Source organism: Grus americana, chromosome 4 (assembly GCF_028858705.1).
Source record: "Grus americana isolate bGruAme1 chromosome 4, bGruAme1.mat, whole genome shotgun sequence".
NCBI lineage: Eukaryota > Metazoa > Chordata > Aves > Gruiformes > Gruidae > Grus > Grus americana.
Window position 1 is genome coordinate 4,849,079 of NC_072855.1, and position 5,187 is coordinate 4,854,265.

The 5,187-nt window shown below is 36.2% G+C and overlaps 1 long non-coding RNA gene across 1 annotated transcript; it reads right to left on the reverse strand.

Moving 5' to 3' along the window:
- Nucleotides 1–301: 301 nt before the first annotated feature.
- On the reverse strand, nt 302–3,313 carry LOC129205874 (uncharacterized). The gene is made up of 3 exons (XR_008576899.1): nt 2,994–3,313; nt 1,634–1,663; nt 302–687 (listed from the first exon to the last, which is right to left on the reverse strand). It is a non-coding gene; the product is annotated as an uncharacterized LOC129205874 (long non-coding RNA).
- Between the last annotated feature and the right edge of the window lie 1,874 nt (nt 3,314–5,187).

The window sequence follows — 5,187 nt, forward strand, 5'->3', positions numbered from 1 at the left end:
TAGCTTTTTGATGATATCATTCTTGCAGAGTGCTGAAGTGAGTATATATTCTTATCTTTATTTTACAAATAAGGAAAACAAAGGGACAGAATGTGAATTAGCAAGAAGCCAAGTATCCTCAACTCCCACTGATTTCAAGCGGGAGGTCTGCAGAATTGAGCTTGAAGAATCAAAGTTACAAAAGACCTCTATGCTGGATTGTTTTTTCAAGTGTTTATAGCCTTCCATTCACAAAGCACTTCTGAGTGTCTGTCCTCAGGTTTTGGTAGTTAAACACTTTTAGAATGTCTCATTTAAAGAATTTGCCTACAGGAATGTGGCCAGCTTTTAATAAAGGGGAAACTGAAGCTGGATGTCTCAGTTGCTTCCTGTGTTCTTAGTCACAAGATCATCCTTTTTATGTTTTCTTTTTTTTCCTCACCAAGTCAGACCTTTTCCATGACCCTAGAAAAATACCCATGGAGAGATGATCAAAGGAGAACAGTGAGAATAACAGCATGTTGGTTCGTGTTGGGTTTTTTTCTTAATTCCACATCTGCACGCTGCTTTCAAAACAATGTGAAAACATGTTTCAACAAAATCTGTTTGATGGCAGAAATGAGTAGCACAAAAAGGATGGAGAAGATACCTATTCGTCAAGACGTTGATGAGAAGAATTTTTTTTTTCCATTGGGGAATCCTTAATTTCTAAAATTGAAAAATAAGGAGAGGAAACTGTTATTGATGGAGATTGCATTTCTGTCTTTGATTGAATATTCTTAGTGGGTTTGCAGATATGATTTTTACTAGCCCTAGGAGACGCTGAAAGCTAACATTATTTCTATAATACTTTAATGTAGCACTTAGTTGCATGCATTTAATGCTGTTTAAATGAAGATTTCAGATTGTCTGTACTTTAAGCCTCACTATTCTCTAGTATTATGGGGCAGGTAAAGCAAATACTCTGGACCCCTAACTCTCCCTCAAATCATATGCGTTAATTTATGGGCTGGTCAAATAATTCCGTAGTCTGCATGCAGTTTTGATTTTCTTCATGTGTTCTCCCAGTTCAGTTTGCATTGCTCCAGATGATGGATTAATTTTAAATATTTATAATGCGTTATGATGCTACTGAGAAGCCCGGCTGGGGTAAGGTCCCCCAGAGTTGGGTTTGTATGCCATGTTCCCACTCTACTGAGTTTCTATGACAAGGTGTTAGGTTCATTCACTTGGAGACCTCTCCGAGTCTGAAGCTTAACTGATGTTTAATGGATCATAATAAAAAAATCAAAGCACAGGAAAATTTGGCTTGTAGTGATTAGCTTAGTTTACTCCCACCAAAGTACCTTGACATTTTTGCATGCTGCTGTGCATCTTGTAAGACCGAACATTCCTATTGGTAGCAACGTTACGTCCACTCTCTCACACAGAAAAAAATCCTCTGATGTTTTTGCATAGTTTGCAGCTATCTCTGCAACTCTGTTTTGCCAAATTTAGATTAACTCAAAATTATAGATTTTCCATTTAGAAACTTATGGTTTTCATTTCTAGTTAAATGATCCTTGTTTTCCTTGGTTTGTTTTTCATGACCTATTTCCCTTTTACTCCACAGAGTGACACACCGAAGTAAATTTGCTGTCATAATAGTACATACCTTAAGTAACACTCTCACTGTTGGCTGAATCTGCAAAATAATAATGCAAAATAGCAAGGTGAGAATAAAGGGTATGAATGTAGGAGGAAGGGGTCAAAGTTTGCCATGCTGTTCATTAACATAGCACTGCATGTAGGCATTTTACTCAAGAGTAGAGAAAGGAAAAATACGGGGTTTTCCATGAAAATTAGTGATATCTTAAAAACAAAAATCCTTTCTGCACTGAGATGAAAACAAGAACTTGAATGGTTTAACATGGGTAAATAAGAAAAAATATGTATCATACAAGATGAACTTATCTCTATCCTGGATATTTGTCCTGGAATAGATAGGTCTGATTTAGAATAAGTTTTGAATGACAGTTTTCATAGCCCATCATGTTAGTATGCAAAATACCAAATGACTGATTAGTTGGTTTCTTTATTTCTTTTTCTCTATACACATTAGTTTGAACACATGTTGACACATTTATATCTATGTATATAGATAAGAAATAAGTGCACTGGCATGTATATAATATATATTTCTATGTATGTATATATTTATATAAGCAATGAATATTTTGACAAAAAAATGTATCTCAGCCTGAAATGCTTTTCTTAAATAAAGTTCCATGGAAACTGCTATTTTCTTGTGAAACATTTTCTTCTTAAAAGAATTGCAAAGAATTGTAAATGAGTTTTTTACCAAACTTATCTGAACTTCATAAAAATGAGAAGAATACACAGGCAGAGAAATAAGGCAGAACTTTACCTATTAATGAGCAATAAGCATTTAGGAAGAAGAAAAAAAAAAAAAGAAGAAAAAAAAAATCTAGTTGGAAACCAGATATCTGACAAGGGCTCAGTCACTGTGTCTTCCAACTGCAATTGTAATCTGCTGCTATGCAAATAATTTAGTGAGACGTCATCTGCTCAGCGAGGACATGTCGCAACAGAAGAGGTCTCAATATGTGAGATCTTAAACCCAAATGAAATTAGAAGAATACTCAGTACCAAGAAGCTTGTATTTGCAATGATCTAATGGCATGGAATGGAAAAACACATGCCTTTCCTGGTAGAAAAGCATTATAATATTTATATTAAAAGCCTAGTAATATTTATAACTGACTGATCGGGTGCCTTATGGTGTTACAGAAGAAGGCAGCTTACTGTAAGGCTAATCAGGAATAAAATGCCCGTGGCCTGACATATCTGCCACTGAAAGCATATATCATAGAGACAGTAGGCACATAGGGATATATTCGTGTGGCATTCAGAGTTTTGTCATTTAAGGTATATATACATACAGTCCGTGATGATAATGTATTGACCAAAGTTTGAATACCTCAAAGACAATCAATGTGGACATAAGATCTTACCTGTTCGCTGAAGATTTGGATACTTCTGATCTGCGTAGGTTGGGGGGTTTTTGGCCATCCTATGGACTGTTAGAAACTGTCTCTTCGTTTATTTCATCTGTTGTTTCTCCTGAAAGTGTTTTCTTGCCCCCAAGTCTCACATTCAGTCTGCCTTCTGCACGTGCCTTGGTCAGCCCAGAAGCAGATAAGAGATTTACAGCATATTTCATTTGGGAGGTCATGGGGAGGTAATAACAATTCTTTATTCAAATTTATAAAATGCATCAAATCCTGGTTTGGTATTAAAGGCATTTTATCTCATAAGAGAGGTGATCATCTCATCTTTTGTCACAAAGCAACTCGGCATGAACTCTGACACGTGAAACTTTCCTAGCTGTGTGTTGGTTTATCAATAACTAGCACATTACTGAAAGGTAAATATTTGAAAGGTCCTGGGGATTTGTTTTAATCAACCATTTTTTTTCCCTAATCTTATTCTTAATGTTTGGCTACAATACAGCTACAACGGCCCTATCCAATTTCTTCTCAGCAATAGGAAACTTTTGATTCTGGTTTTACTCTGGCACCGCAGAATTTAGACTAAGACTTAAACTCACAGGGCCTAAAATCCTGGGGTGTGCTTGCAACTAGTGAAAGCACGCGCTTTGTTAGTAACACAGTTTTCTTCTTGTGGGTATACTCAGAATACCTTTGACATGGATTTTTTTCTCTTGATATTTTAAGTTTAAAAGTTCATGGTCACCAATACCTGCTCTGTATGCAGAAAAGTCAGATGGAGCCACGACTCGTTCTAAATATTTCTTTTGAGGTTAACATAAGTGAATTGCTTTTCAGGTGGAATTCATCAGGTCCCTGGAACATGTTCTTGTCTACAAATTCTTCCTGCTGCATTGTATTGCTCATGTTGAAAATGTTAAAAGTCTTGATTTGCATTTGCATGAGTTGATTGAACCCTTGTTCTTGTTTGCATGCATAAGAGTTGCATTTTATCCTCCTTTTTTTCATTTTAGTTCTTAGCTCATGTTTCTTTCAGAGCCATTGTTATGTGTGCTTAATTTCCAAATCATTTTACATATATTTTCCATAACATCTTTTTCTATTGTCACTGGGAATTGTGATAAAAATGTTGGCTGTATTTTCTTTCTTTCTCATTTTGTACTCTGCTTACCTTTTGAAATCTCCGTTTGCATCTTCTGATGGAGACTGAATGAAATTCTGTCATTCTGTCTTCATTTAGAAAATTATTCCATGCACTAGCTATGTCACATTGGGTTTTTGGCGGGGGGGGAGGGGGGAGAAAAGAAAAAAAAAATCAAAGAAACTCACATTTTTATCAAAATGTGTTCTAAGCAAAATTTTCAATGGTACCATTATACTGATCTGTGTGGGAGATTTCAGGGTCCTAATTTTTAGTAAAAGAGACATTTTCTGTTCTCCTCTATGCCACCCTCCTTAGAGATCAGTGAAATTACTTAAATAGATACATTTTAGGAATAACTCATATTTTGATAAAGTTTTCCTCATCTATATTTTTCTTTATAAATTGGATATTTTACTGTGCTAAATTGTTGAAATAAGAGTGACTAGAATGGTTAAGGGTTAAGTGGGAGAAGACACTTAGGTCCTTTCACCCACATGCATACATGTACATGTTTTATGGCAGAAGAATGAAGCTTTTTTTTTTTTTTTCCTTTTTGTTGATGAGTAGTAAAATCATCATTCCAAGCTCAGACAGACAACTAAACTAACTAAGTCTTGGCAACTTGCCAATGTGATCCGATGTATTTTTATTCTTGGAGACGTTAAGTGCTAACTACTCTTACTGATAATTCCTCTCTGAAAAGTAGGCCATGTATGCGAGTGCTTAATGCAAATGTAATTGCAGATTTTGATGTCCATCGCCACACTGGGGATTTATGAACAAGTCTTTATACCATCTACCCCACCTGAACATACTTTATAAACCAGGAGTGTTGCTATCCTAGTCTGTCTCTACAAGCACCAGCCTCAGACATGGTCAGCAGGCCAGTCACATCATCAGCGGTCTGAACCGTACCATGCAGACACCACTTCTCCAACAGCCACCACCTACAAATAGCCTGTGATGACTAAGATCGCAACTTATTCCTTACCCTTAGGGGTGGAGGGGAATTCAGGACCATGAGCATTGTGCTGACACCATTTGAGACAAACC